Source organism: Silurus aristotelis, assembly GCF_946808225.1.
Source record: "Silurus aristotelis genome assembly, chromosome: 4".
Taxonomy (NCBI): Eukaryota; Metazoa; Chordata; class Actinopteri; order Siluriformes; family Siluridae; genus Silurus; species Silurus aristotelis.
This window is the reverse complement of record NC_139577.1, coordinates 8,603,968-8,621,919: the sequence shown is the minus strand read 5'-3', so window position 1 is coordinate 8,621,919 and position 17,952 is coordinate 8,603,968. Positions and strand designations below refer to the sequence as shown.

Below are 17,952 nucleotides of genomic sequence, written 5' to 3'. Positions count from 1 at the left end.
TTTAAATATAAAAGCTATTTTTTTAAAAGGCTCTGTTTACTTATGATTGCTGATATTTCCAGGGTTTAAGTATTGTTGTCCTTTGGGACACCTCTACTGAAGAGAGTGTGATTTGATTCACATGGCCTATATAGTAGCTTGTGTGTGTGTGTGAGGAAGTATTAGTGATGAAATGTGTGTTAGTAAGGAAGTGTTAGTGATGGTGTGTGTGTGTGTTTGTGTGTGCGTATCAGTAGGGAAGTGTTAGTGGTGATGCAGGGTTTGTGGAAATGGTTCCTCAGACTGTTGTTGGTGGAATGATGAGTAAGTGAGGAAAAGATTTGGTCCACAGATCAGCGGTGCCTCGTGTCAGGCTCAGGGCCGTGATTTTGCTGAGGCATGAATATTTAACTTCAGAGACGATGAAGATAAACTCGTCTGCCCGTCAGCGTGGACCTGCAGGTGTCCAGACCAGGAATGGAATTATTTATTGATGGAAAATAAATAAACAAGCTTTATTTTGCTGAGCGATTGGAGAGTCAGCGCCTCGCTGTGTAATGAGGATGAGCTGCTGAATTTATATCAGTTTGTACATGAAGCATACGAACAGAAATGGAAGCCATAAATCACATTATTCATGCAAGGAGCAACTCCATTAAACACACACACACACACACACACACACACACACACACACACACACACACACACACACACACACACACACACACACACACACACACACACACACACATAGACATACTCTTACAATACCAACAGCACTGTTAAATAAAACCATTCAAATGACCAAAATGACACAGAAGCAGATGTAGGATTTTAGCCCTACAGTTGTTATTTGTTCATTAATCACAGTAATTATTACACACACAAACACACACAAACACACACACACTTGTACACACATTGACTAGTGTAAAGATTTTTTTCTTCTAACTGTGGTGTGTGCAACCTCTCTTTAATTCTTTAGCGAGTGACTCATGTCCTAATTCTGTCTCTCTGATGACTCGCTTCACTCCCAGCAGCTCCGTCACTACAGTGTCTCAACCTGAAAGTCTAAACCCTGCCCATCAGCACAAACCCCTCATACTGCTCTTCAACTCCAGCAGCTGCTGTAGGTTCTTTATTTGTACTTTTCCATGTGCTTGTATGTGTTATTTAGTTCATTCGTTTCACAAGCAGCTTTCTTTGGAGGATATCCTCAAATATGCAGCTTTTCAGGATTTCAACCTTCCATCACCACCATCCTGCTATGTTCTCTTCACTGTAGCTGCACTCATCAGATTTGCTCATCTCACTGATTTACAAAGACAAAAAATTGACCATCATCACTAAACCCCTTCATCCTCTACCTCTGCTCCACTGATCCCTCCATCCTCAACCACTGGTCCATGCTCAGTCCACCCTTAAACAATGCTCTTTTGATCCCTCCATCCTTTACTGCTTCACACTGCCTCTGATCCTTAACCACTGCTCTACTGGTCCCACCATCTCTCCAAGTGCAAGAACGGAGACTCTTCTCTCTTCCAGCACCAAGGTTGTGGAACAAACTTCTACTTGATGTCTGATCAGCTAAATCTCTAGTAGTCTTCAAACCACATTTAAACATGTACCTCTTTAAGAGGTTCATAAATTAACACTTTGTGAAAGAAAGAAAAAGGGAGAGATCCAAACATCATGCTTCAAAACACTTGTTTTTTAATGAAGATAAAAAAAAATGTTTAAATCGCCCTGGATTAGATAGATTATTGATAGCCATTGTGCTCTGCACGTACACCTATAAACAGGATTAGGTGTGAAGTGTGGAGTTTTTTGTAGAATATATAAGTAGAGTCGGGTGCTTGCTGTGAAGTTTTGCAGCGTGTTAGGTGTTTCCATGGTGATGTGATGTGTGTTGTGAGGAGAAAGACTTCAGCTGAATAACCAGTGAAGTGCTGATTATTTCACTGGGAAGGACATGTGACTGGTTTCAGGAGGAAAAATTGCTCAATGAATGAACCAAAAATAAAAAGTATGTATTTTTAATGTTGTAAAAAAAACTGAATTCATTTTATAATAAAACGTGGAATCCGAATTACGTGTTAAATCTTTTCCCTAAATATTTCCGAAATAAAAAGATGTAACTAATTTTCATTCCTGACCACGGTGTGTTTGCACAAAACAATGAAAAATATTTCAGTTAGTGTGTCCTTTTATCATAAGAGTTAGAATGAAGTATGTTGCTATGGCAACACAAATGTGTGAATTCATTAATAAAAAGCATAAGAGCATGATTATTGAATTTGGATTGGGCCAGACGTGGTGACTATTGTCGTCTCATATTTAGCACCCCTGTCTCACCTCTATCTCTTTCCTTATATGGTCATGATTTCCTGTTTTTTTCAGTGTCAGTGTGTTGATTTCCTCACTAAATGATTGTGTCTCTGTGTCCAGTCTCTCTGTGTGTAGTCTCTCTGTGTTTAGTCTTTCTTTGTTCAGTCTCTGTGTGTAGTCTCCCTGTGTTCAATCTCTGTTCAATATCTTTGTTTAGTCTCTGTGTTTAGTCTCCTTGTGTTCAGTCTCATTTTGTTTAGTCTCTGTGTTCAGTTTCTCTGTTTTCAGTCTCTCTGTGTTTTGTCTCTCTGTGTTCAGTCTCCCTGTGTGTAGTTTTTTGTTTGTTTTAAGTCTCTTTGTCTCCGTATTTAGTCTCCCTGTATTCATTCTATTTGTTCAATCTTTCTGTCTCTCTGGGGTTTTTTTCTCTGTGTTCATTAGCTCTGTCTCTCTGTGTTTATTCTCTCCGTTTCTCTGTGTTAAGTCTCAATATCTTAAAAAGTGTTTTTGTGTGAGTGTTTAGGTGCAAGTGTTTAGGTCTGGGTGTTTAGATGCAGTGTTGCAAATGTTCAGTGTCCAGGTGTTTGTGTGCCAGTGTTTGGATGCAAGTGTTTGGGTGTGGGTGTTTAGGTTGGAGTGTTTGTGTGTTATTATTTAGCTGTAAGGTTTAGGGCTTGGAAACTCTGTTATGACTCTGCTATGACTTTGCTGTGTGTGTGTGTGTGTGTGTGTGTGTGTGTGTGTGTGTGTGGGCGGCTGGGGGGGGGGTGTTTGTTGTGTTTCCTCCATCTTTGTTTTAGGCTGCTGCTCAGGGTGTGTCTTTTTTTCTGTAAATAAAGCATCACATGTGAAATAATTTTCTGCCTCAGGAATGTCATTAGAGCTCAGCAAGGCAGCAACGTTCACACATTAGAAAAACAATTGTGGCAGTTCAACCTCTGACAGCATCTCCCGACACAATCGTACTTACAACCCCACAACTACACTGTTTTACATGTATAGGACAGGAAGAGCTGTATGATGCTATTATGAAAGCTAAATCAACAACATGTCAGTTAGATCCAATTCCCACTAAACTACTGAAGGAAGTGTTATATACAGCTGGTGAGCCTCTTTTAAATATTATTAACTCCTCACTATCGTTAGGTCATGTCCCTAAATCCCTCAAGTTAGCAGTTATTAAGCCCCTCATTAAAAAACCTAATCTGGATCCAAACACGCTATCGAATTACAGACCAATTTCAAATCTCCCATTTATGTCTAAGATTTTAGAAAAGATTGTCGCTGCCCAGCTATGTAACCACTTGCAGGAGAACAATATCTTTGAAGAGTTTCAGTCAGGTTTTAGGCCCCATCATAGCACAGAAACTGCTCTAGTTAAAATCACTAACGACCTGTTTTTAGCTTCAGACCAAGGCTACATCTCCCTATTAGTTTTACTAGATCTTAGTGCTGCGTTCGACACTATAGATCATGATCTTCTCCTCGATCGCTTACAGAATTACATCGGTATTCAGGGACAGGCATTAAGCTGGTTTAAATCCTACCTGTCCAATCGTTACCATTTCGTAGATTTAAATGGAGAGCTATCCAGGATAATGCTAGTAAATTATGGCGTGCCACAAGGGTCAGTTCTGGGACCCCTGCTTTTTACAATATACATGCTTCCATTAGGAAATATTATTAGAAGGCATGGAATTAGCTTCCATTGTTATGCTGATGATACCCAGCTATATATTTCATCCAAACCAGGCGATACAGCTCAATTAGCTCGCATAACTGAGTGTGTTGAAGAAATAAGAGATTGGATGACCCATAACTTTCTGCTATTAAATTCTGATAAAACGGAGATTTTGCTCATCGGCCCAAAAAATAGTACACAGAAGCTCCAGCATCTCAGCCTGCATTTAGACGGTTGTTCTGTAACTACTAGTTCAACGGTAAAAGACCTGGGAGTTATTTTAGACAGCAACTTATCTTTCAAAAATCACATCAATCAAGTTACAAAAACAGCCTTCTTTCACCTTAGAAATATTTCTAAGCTAAGAAATATGTTATCTATATCTGATGCAGAGAAGCTCGTCCATGCGTTTATGACCTCTAGAATAGACTACTGTAATGCATTACTAGGTGGATGTCCTGCATCATTAATAAACAAGCTTCAGTTAGTTCAGAATGCAGCAGCAAGAGTTCTTACTAGGTCAAGAAAATACGATCATATAACCCCAATCTTATCGTCCCTACATTGGCTTCCTATTAAGTTTCGAATAGACTACAAACTACTGCTACTCACTTATAAAGCACTAAATGGTTTGGCTCCCATGTATCTATCCAGTCTCTTAACACGCTACAATCCGTCACGCTCCCTGAGATCTCAAAACTCTGGGCTTCTAGTAGTTCCTAGAATAGCAAAGTCCACTAAAGGCGGTAGAGCATTTTCACATTTAGCTCCTAAACTCTGGAATAGTCTTCCTGACAGTGTTCGGGGTTCAGATACACTCTCCCAGTTTAAGTGCAGATTAAAAACATATCTTTTTAGCAAAGCCTACACATAACACACATCACACACATCACATCACAACCTTGTGCTCCAGAACATCTGATCACATGCACATTATCAACTTGTGCTGTTAATATCATGAACAGCAGCTACGCTAATTCCTCTCCACTGCTTCTCTTTCTCTCCCCATCCCGAGGCATCCTGAGGTTTGGCCAGCTCCAGTCACGTCCCACCTCGTGAAGATTATGGACCTATGGATGATCATGGAGAAGTAGATGCCGAGTGTTTAAAGGCCCTGGCATGGAGAAGCTGATGCTGGATCTATGATGATCACAAATTGTTCTGTATTGTTGAAAGATTTATGACCAAACTTTTGATGTCACCCATATGAGGATGGGTTCCCCTTTGAGTCTGGTTCCTCTCAAGGTTTCTTCCTCATATCATCTAAGGGAGTTTTTCCTTGCCACTGTCGCCACGGCTGCTCATCAGGGACAAACGCACACCATTCACCTTCACTGTTGTTTTCTGTAAAGCTGCTTTGAGACAATGTCTGTTGTGAAAAGCGCTATACAAATAAACTTGACTTGACTTGACTTGACAGTCAGGAAAATAAAAATAACTTTCCATAATGTGTCTGCAGCTCGACTGTGTGGGAGGAGACAAGTTAGCAGCATGTTTAAAGGCGTGTCGTATAGAAATCCATAATTTCTTTCAGAGGAGAAACATACTTCAGGTTGACATGAGTCTTTTCTTACAATCACCATTTCATCTGATCTCATCCCTGCAAATCCTCCATTAACACTCAATCAACACTGTGTTCATGATCAGCCTTTCTCCATTAACCTCCATTAACACTCCCTCAGCACTGTGTAAATGATCAGCGTTCTTCCATTAACACTCCATCAGCACTGTGTTAATGATCAGCGTTCTTCCATTAACACTCCATCAGCACTGTGTTCATGATCAGCCTTCTTTTATTAACACTCCATCAGCACTGTGTTTATGATCATCATTCCTCCATTAACACTTAATCAACACTGTGTTTATGATCAGCATTCCTCTATTAACATTAAATCAACACTGTGTTCATGATCAGCGATCCTCCATTGACACTCCATCAGCACTGTGTTCATGATCAGCGTTCCGCCAATAACACTGTATCAACACTGTGTTCATGATCGGTGTTCCTCCACTAACACTTGATCACCACTTTGTTCATGATCAGTATTCCTCCATTAACATTAAATCAACACTGTGTTCATGATTAGCGTTTCGCCAATAACACTGCATCAACACCGTGTTCATTATCGGCGTTCCTCCACTAACATTCCATCAACACTGTGTTCATGATCAGCGTTCCGCCACTAGCACTGCATCAACACTGTGTTAATGATCAGCATTCCTCAATTAACCCTTCATCAACACTGTGTTCATGATCAGCGTTCCTCCATTAACACTTTATCAACACTGTGTTCATGATCAGCGTTCCTCCATTAACACTCCATCAACACTGTGTTCATGATCAGCGTTCTTTCATTAACATTCAGTCAACACTGTGTTCATGATCATTGTTTCTTCATTAACACTCCATCAACACTGTGTTCATGATCAGTGTTCCTTCATTAACATTCCATCAACACCTGTGTTTATGATCAGCATTCCTCCATTAACATTAAATCAACACTGTGTTCATGATTAATTCGAAATAATAAAGAACATGAAAAGCAAAACTAGATCAGAATCTAAATTATAAACACAATGATGGTTTGGTAAATGGCAGGGAACAAACCTCACACTGACAGCGGAAACAAAGGGGTATTAATACTCAAACTAATCAAAGTCTGAAACATGTGTGGACAATACGGGAAACAATGAAAATAACCAATAACAAGGCAGAGGGGCAGACACACAAAAAAAGAGAAGTACACTAGTGCTGCTAGCCGTCATACACGGTGGATAATTTCTGCTAATCAGTGTTTACTCCATTCACACTTCCTTGATCAACACTGTGCTAATGATCAGTGTTCATCCATTACTGCGCAATCATTAACATAATCAGACCACCTCATTACACACACACACACACACACACACACACACACACACACACACACACACACACACACACACACACAAAGTGTTCCACTTTGGCCAAAATCCCTCCTGCAGTGTGCAAACCTGGTGAAAAACTACAGGAAACGTTTGACCTCTGTAATTGCAAACAAAGGCTACTGTACCAAATATTAACATTGACTTTCTCAGGTGTTCAAATACTTATTTGCAGCAGTATCATACAAATAGTTTAAAAATCATATATTGTGATTTCTGGATTTTTTCTTTTAGATTATGTCTCTCACAGTTGACATGCACCTACGATGACAATTTCAGACCCCTCCATGATTTCTAAGTGGGAGAACTTGCAAAATAGCAGGGTGTTCAAATACTTATTTTCCTCACTGTATATATATATATATATATATATATATATATATATATATATATATATATATATATATATATATATATATATATATACAGTTGAAACCAGACATTTACATACACTTCAGAAAAAAAACACAAAAACCTTTATTTCTTTACTGCCATACATTACATCGGAGTAAACTTTTTCTGTTTAAAATCAATAAACATTAACACATTTGTTAAATATCAGAATCGAGCGAGGGAGAATTTTTATGTATTTTTATTATCACTTTCATCAAAGTCAGAAGTATACATACACTAAGTTTAAACAAAAAAATAAACTCCAGATGATTCCATTCTAAGCTTAAGAAGCCTTTAATAGGTTAATTGATTCCATTTGAGTTAATTGGTGGCACACCTGTGGATGCATATAAAGGCACACCTCAAGCACAGAGCCTCTTTCTTTGACATAATGGGAAAATCAGGAAAAATCCACCAAGACATCAGAAAAAGAATTGTTGACCTCCACAAGTGTGGCTCATCCTTAGGTGATTTCCAGATGCCTGAAGTTCCCACGTTCATCCGTTCAGACATTAATACGCAAGTATAAAAAACATGGAAATGTACAACCATCATACTGCTCAGGAAGGAGACAGATTCTCAGTCCCTGAGAGGAACATTTTTTGTTGCGAAATGTGCAAATCAACCCCAGGACAACAGCAAAAGATCTTGTGAAGATGCTGGCTGAAACTGGTAAGACTGTCATTATCCACAGTAAAACGAATACTGAAAGCCATTACTTCAAAACCACCATATAAAAGCCAGACTACAGTTTGCAACTGCATATGAGGGAAAAAATCTTAATTTCTGGAGACATGTCCTGTGGTCTGACGAAACAAAAATTTAACTGTTCGGCCATAATGATAAACGGTATATTTGGAGGAAAAAGGGCGAAGCTTTGAAGCATCAGAACACCATCCCAACTGTCAAGTATGGGGTGGTAGTATAATGTTGTGGGGCTGCTTTGCTGCAGAAGGGACTGGTGCACTTTACAAAATAGATGAGAAATCATGAGAAAAGAAAATTATGTGGATATATTAAAGCAACATCTGAAGACATCAGCCAGGAAGTTAAAGCTTGGGCGCAAATGGGTCTTCCAAATGGACAATGACCCCAAGCATACCTCCAAATTAGTTACAAAGTGGCTTAAGGACAACAAAGTCAAGGTATTGGAGTGGCCATCACAACGCCCTGATCTCAATCCCATAGAAAATTTGTGGGCGGCACTGAAAAGGCGAGTGCGAGCAAGAAGGCCTACAAACCTGTCCCAGTTACACCATTTCTGTCAAGAGAAGTGGGCCAAAATTCAGCAAACTATTGTAGAAAGCTTGTGGAAGGATACCCAAAACGTTTGGCCCAAGTGAAACAGTTTCGGGGCAATTCCACCAAATACTAAGGAAGTGTATGTATACTTCTGACTTTGATGAAAGTGATAATAAAAATACATAAAAATTCTCCCTCGCTCGATTCTGACATTTAACAAATGCAAAAATATGTTAATATTTATTGATTTAAAACAGAAAATGTTTACTCTGATTTAATGTATGACAGTAAAGAAATGTTTTTGTGTTTTTTTCTAAAGTGTATGTGAATATCTGGTTTCAACTGTATATATATATATATATATACAGTATGGGGTGTCTAGCTCTACCATAAGCACCTACCATTTACCATACGGTACTGTATTTTTATTAATTTGTCTTTATTTTTATTATAGTATTTTATTATCTTATTATCAATAATGTATTTCTTTGTCAATACAGTAATTTGCGGTGTATTTGTTTGTTTAAAAAATAGGCTACAAATACTTTTTAAGTGCAGAAATAAGCGATCGAATGAGGTCTCAGAACGGATTAAACCACTTTTACATATGGGGAAAATTTATTTTAAAATAAATCGTTGCAAATGAACCTACGAGCAATTTTCACGAACGAATTATGCTCGTCCAACAGGGTTTTACTATATATATAGAAAGATAGATAGATAGATAGATAGATAGATAGATAGATAGATAGATAGATAGATAGATAGATAGATAGATAGAGATAGACTGTATATATATATATATATATATATATATATATATATATATATATATATATATATATATATATATACACACTGTATATTATTTACTTTAAGAATATCGGGACATGAAGCTAAAATCCTAATCCACTGACCTCAAACACAAATATCTTCAGCACAAGCCTAGAAAATTAACCTGTTTCAATACTTTTACAAAGTGCATGTAAAGATTCCAGACAGCAATGTTGCATGAATCAAACAAAATAAAAACGAGGCTTATTTGATCTAATCTCACAATATATTTACTGTAACAGCTCAGGCTGAAAATGTTAAATCAAAAATTCATGTATTACAATACAATGTATTCAGCTCCATCAGTGGAGTGCAGAGTCAGTTTCCTTCAGGAAGTGCAATGGTATAAACAAGAAATTCATGACACACAAAGCAGATACTGGTTATTGGTTATATAGTAATCATTTATTACTAAGAAAAGCAACCGCTCTGTAGCTGCAAAGCTCCAGATGCAGCATTGCAGAAACAAATCCATTCGAATAAATGTGTACATAAACATCACTGCAACAAATAAATCAATCAGAAATGGGGATTTGAATTGTTCTGGATCTGCTTCCTACACACTCCTGCTCAATTAATTAAGTAGAAATATAGTGCACATTATAATTTACATTTATTTTCTGATAGTTATTTCATTTTGCTTAATAAATACATTTCAAAACATGTTGATAAACTACAGTTAATGGCCAAAAGTTTGTAGACATTAGACTGATATGTGCTTTTTGAACATCTTCTTCTTCTTCTTTCAGCTTCTCTAATTGGGGATCGCTACAGCGGATCATCCTTCTCCATTCCCCCTGTCTTCTACATCTGCTACTTTTACACCAACTACCTGCACCACATCCATAAACCTTCTCTTTTGGCCTTCTTCTTTTCCTTCCTCCTGGTGGCTCCATTCTGATCATTCTCTTACCAATATACCCCATGTCCCTCCTCTGCACATGTCCAAACCATTTCAATCTCGCCTCCCTCACCTTGTCTCCAAAATGTCCTACATGTGCTGTCCCTCTACGAAACTCATTTCTAATCTTGTCCATCCTCGGCACTCCCAATGAAAACCTTAACATCTTCATCTCTGCTACCTCCAGCTCCACCTCCTGTCTTTTACTCAATGCCACCATCTCTAAACCATACAACATCGCAGGTCTCACCACATTCCTATAAACTTTCTCTTTCACTCTTGGAGATACCCTTCTATCACAAATCACTCCTGCCACTTTTCTCCACCCACTCCATCCTGCTGTCATGCGGTAACGGAGGCAGAAGCCGAATTAGCAGCATAAAAATAAAGTTTTATTCAAACTCAAACACAAACAAAGCGGAGCCAACACAAATGCCTGCTGCGAAAGGGTATATCCAGTGGTGCGCTCACAGCGCGGCCCACAACAGTTCAAAGTCTGCGAAAAAACCCAAACAACCGAGTCCGGGAAAAGAGGACGGTATAATCCCAGGTGCGTCTGGAAAGCCCACGATGTCCGGAGTTTGCAGGAATGACCCAAACGGAGGAATCCGGGAAACAACGGAAAGAAATATCCACGGTGCGTCTGAAAAGAGACGCGGTCCGCAAAGTCCGAGTCGGAACGCGAGTCGGGAAAGTTAAATCCAAAGCGCCTGGAAAGCGGCACGGTCCACGCGCAGTGAGAAAGCGAGTGTCCGAGTTAAATGGTGTGTGGAGCGGAAAGGCATACGTGAACACACAGTAAAACGTGAGTGCGTGCACACCAGCATGAACACGCAGGAACATACACGAGCACACAACCTATCACCGATATGTACAAACATGAACGGGTAATAAAGGACAGCGAGTGTGTGTGCAGTGAGTGTTCTTATAGGCGGTGAGATTAGCGTGTAGAGGAAAGTCAGGTGTGTATTGTTAGTGCGAAGGAGAGAAGCTCCTTGTGGGCGGGGCGCTCACGCGAGAAGGAGCAGGGCATTTTTCGAAGGACCGAGGTTGACAGCCGCCGATGGGGGCGTGGCAGGGGGATTCCTCACACCTGCCTGCACTCTTTTCTTCACCTCTTTAACACACTCTCCATTACTTTGCACTGTTGATCCCAGGTACCTGAACTCCTCCACTTTCTCCACCTCTTCTCCCTGCAACTGCACCTCTCCACTGCCCTCCCTCTCATTCACAAACCTGTACTCTGTCTTACTCCTACTGACTTTCATTCCCCTTTTCTCCAGCACATATCTCCACCCCTCCAGGCTCTTCTCAACCTGCTCCCTACTTTCACCACAAATAACAATATCATCCGCAAACATCATAGTCCACAGAGACTCCTGTCTGACCTCGTCCGTCAACTTGTCCCTCACCACTGCAAACAGAAAAGGGCTCAGAGCAACTCCTTCTGACCTTCTCTATACTTTTCCATCAACATTTTCAAAGCAAATAATGCATTTGTGGTGCTCTTCCTCGGCATGAAACCATAATGCTAAATCCTAAATTTAATCAGAATGTGGACTTTGCAACCAGAGGAGAAAACACGCTGGATGTTGTTTACACAAACATTTGGGGCGCATACTGCGCGAAGCCTTGTCCCCACCTCGGTTATTCAGACCACATCTCTGTTATGCTGATCCCAGCATACAGACCACTCAGCAGGCGTTCAAGACCAGCTCGAAAGCAGGTGAGAACCTGGCCAGCAGGATCCATGTTTGCTCTCCAGGACTGCTTTGAATGCACTGACTGGGACATGTTCAGGGAAGCTGCAACCAACTGCGATTTAATCAACTTGGAGGAGTACACGTGAACAGTGACCAGCTACATCGGCAAGTGCATTGATGACATGACTATCTCCAAGACCATCACTACACGCTCCAACCAGAAGCCGTGGATGACCGCCAAGGTGCAAGCGTGCAAGCTAAAAACAAGAGACTCCGCCTTCAGAGCAGGGGACAAGACGGCCTTAAAAACAGCAAAGGCCAAACTGTCCCGTGCCATCAGAGAGGCGAAGCGTGCACACGGCAAGAGAATTCACAGCCACTTCCAGGCCAGCGGAGACACAGGGCAGGGCATACAGGCGATCACGAACTACAAGACAACATCACCTGCTTGTGATCATGACGCCTCCCTCCCAGATGCGCTAAACAACTTCTACGCCCGGTTTGAGGTACAGAACAACGTGAAGGCGAGGAAGACCACCCCTCCTCCCAGTGACCAGGTGCTCTGTCTAACCACAGCTGAAGTGAGGAAAACTCTATGCAGAGTTAACCCACGGAGGTCTGCTGGACCAGACAACATTCCTGGCAGAGTGCTCAGGGAATGTGCACAACAGCTAGCGAATGTCTTCACTAACATCTTCAACATCTCCCTGAGCAGCACCATTGTTCCTACATGCCTCAAGACGACGAACACATTCCCATGCCGAAGAAGTCTATTGTTCCCTGCCTCAATGACTATCGTCCCATTGCACTCACACCCACTGTGATGAAGTGCTTCGAGAGGCTCGTCATGAGCACCTCAAGACACAACTTCCACCCGCACTGGACCCCATGCAGTTCGCATATCATCCAAACTGCTCCATGGACGATGCCATCTCCACAACCCTCCATCTGGCCCTCAACCACCTAGACAACAAGGCCCCTTATATACGGATGGTGTTCATAGACTTCAGCTCAGCATTCAACACGATCGTCCCTCAGCACCTGATTGAGCAGGTGAGCCTACTGGGCCTAAACACCCACCTCTGTGACTGGATCATGGACTTGGGAGACCTGGGAGACCTCAGTCAGTCCAGATCGGAAACAGCATCTCCAACACACTGAGCACTGGAGTCCCTCAGGGCTGTGTGCTCAGTCCACTGCTGTTCACTTTGCTGATTTTTGACTGTGTAGCAATGCACAGCTCAAATCATATCATCAAGTTCGCTGATGACACAACCGTGGTGGGTCTCATCAGCAAGAACGACGAGTCAGCATACAGAGAGGAGGTGCAACAGTTAACAGCCTCTTGTGAAGCCAACAACCTGTCTCTGAACGTGAACAAAACTAAAGAGATGCTTATTGACTTTAGGAGAACACAGAGTGACCATTCTCCACTATTTATCGATGGATCTTTATTGGAGATCGTAAAGAGCATCAAATTTCTTGGTGTTCACTTGGTGGATAACCTCACCTGGTCATGCAACACCAGCTCCATCACCAAAAAAATCCCAACACCCGTCACACACGCTTTTTTCACTCTCCTACCACCATGGAATCGGTTCCGAAGCATTTGGGCCACCACATCCAGACTGTGCAACGGTTTCTTCCCTCAAGCCATCAGGCTACTGAACACACAACTAAATTGAACTGAACTGAACTGAACTGAACTGAACTGAACTGAACTGAACTGAACTGAACTGAACTGAACACACACACACACAAAACTGTGTGACTGATCTGTACAAACCGGACTCAACACACAATCGGTACAAATCCTTTTCTCCTTCTTTAGTGTCCAACTTTTCATACAGATCCTCATATGCCTTTTCCTTGGCTTTTGCCACATCCCTCTTTACCTGCTGCCGCATCTCCTTGTACTCCTGCCTACTTTTCTCATCACTTTGTCAATACCAATTCTGTTTTGCCAACCTCTTTCTCCTTATGTTCTCCTGCACTTCCTCATTCCACCACCACGTCTCTTTGTCTTCCTTTCTATTTCCAGATATCACACCAAGTACCTTTTTAGCTGTCTTCCTTATCACTTCTGCAGTAGTTGCCCAATCATCCAGCACGTCTTCACCACCACCGAGCCCCTATCTGACCGCTTCCTTGCTTCTCATACTACAGTCTTCCTCCATCAGTTTCCATTGTTATTCTTCTTTCAGGCCTCACTCTTCTCCTCTTCTTCTTTACCTCCAAAACCATCCTACAGATCACCATTCGATGCTGTCTAGCTACACTGTCACCGGCCAACATCTTTCAATCTTTCAAATAGTCTTCAATCATAGTCCACCTGTGTGCACCTTCCTCCACTCTTATACATCACCCTATGATCCTCCTTCTTCTTAAAATATGTATTCACCACTGCCATTTCCATCCTTTCAGCAAAATCTACCACCATCTGTCCTTCCACATTCCTCTCCTTAAGGCCATACCTACCCATCACCTCCTAATCACCTCTGTTTGCTTCAACTACATGCCCATTAAAGTCTGCCCCAATCACCAATCGTGCATTCCTAGGTACACCTTCTACCACTCCATCTAACTCACTCTATCTAACTCAATAAACATCCTATTCCATATTTTGTCTCCATTTGCTGTCACAATTACCTTTACTCTTCTGGGAAGATATTCCATAGATTTTCAAGTGTGCTTGTGGAGATTTGTGGAGATTTGTTGTAAAGTCAGGTACTAATGGTGATTTAAGGAAGCTCGAGATGCAGGCAGCATTCCAATTTATATGTTCAATAGAGTTGCAGTAAGAGCTCTCTAGCAAGAGATCTTTCACTCCAACCCATGTAAAGCAGATCTTCATGGAGTTGGCTTTGTTTCCAGAAGCATTGTCATGCTGAAACAGGTTTGGGTCTCCTAGTTCAAGTAAAGGCAAAATTTCATGCTACAGCATCCAAAGACATGGAGGAAACATAAATGTGAAGAGGTAACAGATCTCACCAGCCAGAAAACAAAAACAAGAAGATCTCTACATGAATGGACATTCATTGCCACTCAGATGATGTTCCTTACTTTCTTCTGGTTTTTCTCAAGCTTTTTCCATCTCAGGGAGTTTTCCTTTCCACAGTCACCATTGGCTCGCTAATTATCCATTGTGATGTCCATTGTTGAAAGTGCTGTACAAACAAAACTGTATATAATAGGGTTTTTTTTTTTTGTCCAAGAATTTTATTGCAAAATTGCACTTTTATAATTTATAACAATAACATCCCACCCACCCCAACAATTCCAAACCAGAACAATATGAAAACATATGACATATAAAAAAAGGTTCAACTACAAAATTAAAAGAGGAAGAGAAAAGAAATAAAATAAATAAATAAAAACAACAAAAATAAAGGGGATTACATAAATTAAACAAATAATAATACAAAAATTACCCCTCAAAGTAGTAAAGGAGAAAAAATTAAAATTATACCTCCCCTCAGTCTACCTCCAGGATACATACAAAAACTGAATATAATTGAATTGAAATATCATACAGGAATACAGGAAGTCCAGACCTCCAGACCTATCCTTTATGGACGAGACACAGAAATCCTCTAAAACTCAGGAAACTGAAGATGATTTTCTGAGAACCTGTCTGTCAATGTGTACTCTGTGAATCACTGTGGAGTCAGTGTGGTGTTTTCATGCAGAACAGTGATTCTGCAACACAGAATTAATTATGCTAATCACAGCATTGATGTACCTGTTGTTTAATCTCCGCATATCTAATGGCACTAACACAGAGTCAGAATTTACAGACTCCTGGTCTGTGGTGTGGTAGAAAGTCAGTGAATCGTTAGGAATATAGTTCTCTGAAGAGTTTTCATTCATTAGTGAGAATGTGAGGAGATTAATTGCTAACGAGCATGTGGGTGCTAACGAGCATCTCTGCTAATGACCTTCTGATCAAATGCACCACAGCTGCCCTTCTTCACTATTATTTACATTTTATATGGAATTAATAATTTAACAAGCCTTTGTGTGTGTGTGTGTGTGTGTGTGTGTGTGTGTGTGTGTGTGTGTGTGTGTTTAGGTGTGTTTGTGTGTGTGGTGGAGTTCTTTATCTCATAAACAAGAAATCTTTAGAATTAATTAAATTACCGTGAATTCAGTGTTTTACATTCATTATTATTGTCCTTCTTCCAAACACAGGTTTCTCTCTCTCTCTCTCTCTCTCTCTCTCTCTCTCTCTCTGTCTCTCTCTCTCTCTCTTTCTCGCTCTCTCCCTTTTCACTCTGTCATTAATGTTTAGTAGCCAGCACAGCCAGGTTACCATGACGACAGGCCACTGTTGTCCCAGACCTGAGTCCCATACTGACGCACTGAACAGTAGTGCACATTCGAGCAGCTCTGTGAGGTTACTGTGGATGTAACACTGTTTTTAGTGCTGTGTGATTTGGGACAGAGCCCACATAGGGAGAACATGGAACGTTTTAACACTGAAACAAAAAGGTTCTTTAAAAAACTCTTTAAGTGAAATAAAGCGGTCTGCTGTAAGGGTTTTTTTATAAGGTTTTTTAGTGGCATTACTGTGTTCATTCCTCACATGATCAAGGACTTGTCCTGGCCTGCCTCTTAATGAGGATATCTGCAATTGGAGGCCACTCTGTGCAGCTGAAAATGGTTAAAGGCCGGGGGATTCATGAAATTACGAAGCAACACAGAACATTTGAGGATGGATTTGGACTGTACTTAATGTCAACAGTCTGCTACACTGACTCAGGACTACAGGTTTCATTTGACACACTTGGTCACAATCACTACACACCTAATAAATGGACAATTGGGACCCACCCAGATGAGGATAACTTCCCAATTGAGTTTCTCTAAAGGTTTTTTCCTCGTACCATCTCAGGGAGTATTTCCTTCACACAATAACTACTGGCTCACTTATTAGGGGCAAACTCTACAAATAAAAATGAATTGAATTGAATTTCATTGACTTTCACACAGAATAAGAAGAAAATATCAAGCACACTATTTTCAAATTAATATTTACTTATACTTATTTATATACTGTATATTATATTTATTCTTGCCCCTGGTGACCCTGCCCTTCGATGTCCATCCCAGATTGCCTCCCCACTATTTCTCCATCCTTCTGATGGCCCCACCCCTTCTTTCTCCCTTTCTGTTGACTGTCAAACTCAGTCTGTACACAGGAATAACATCACCATGAAAGTAGATTTAAAGAAAATAACTTTATAATGCTCGATTAATACATTTCTATGTACTTTTTATTCAGCTCACTGCAGTGACCTCCAGTAGCTTCTCCACCACTCACCTTCTTGTCTCTGTACTGATAGAGCAGATATCTGGCAAGGAGGTTTCAGACCGGAACAGGAAAATGCTTCTTTCTAAAAAAAAATTAAAAAACACAAACACTTCAAAAAACTGAAAGAAAACCGTGGCTTCTGTATCCTTTCTATAACCAGTGCTTGAATTGAGGGGGGCTGGGGGGGGATTCAAGACCCCCCATAAGGCATTAGGGACCCCCTATGACAGTAAATAATAGACTTAGGGGGAGTCCCCAAGATTATTTTAGTAAAAAATACAGTGGTGTGAAAAAGTTTTTCTCAGTGCCTCTCAGTGTTACACTGAGATGGAAAACGTCTAACATGGTCTTGAACACGTGTTTTCCTTTCTGTTTGTTGCTTTTCACCTACTCTCTCCCTTTTCTCCCTCTATACCCACTCCATTGGTGAAGTCATATACTCACATAGGTTTTCTTATCACTGCTATGCAGATGACACTCAACTAATCTTTTCTTTCCCTCTATCAGATACCACAGCTTCCGCTCGGATATCAGCATGCTTGACAGACATATCTTCATGGATGAGTGCTAACCAACTAAAACTCAACCCCAGCAAAACAGAACTGCTGGTCATCCCAGGTAATTCATCTCCAGGTCAAAATCTCCA

General features: G+C 40.7%; 1 protein-coding gene across 1 annotated transcript in view; it reads right to left on the bottom strand.

Moving 5' to 3' along the window:
* The window catches only part of LOC310725260 (transmembrane protein 121), a 28,251-nt gene extending 10,925 nt beyond the window's left edge, over window positions 1-17,326 (bottom strand). Inside the window, exon 1 of the mRNA XM_083540084.1 lies at window positions 17,316-17,326. The gene's annotated coding sequence lies outside the window, so the exon portion shown is untranslated. The remainder of the gene's footprint in view (window positions 1-17,315) is intronic.
* Between the last annotated feature and the right edge of the window lie 626 nt (window positions 17,327-17,952).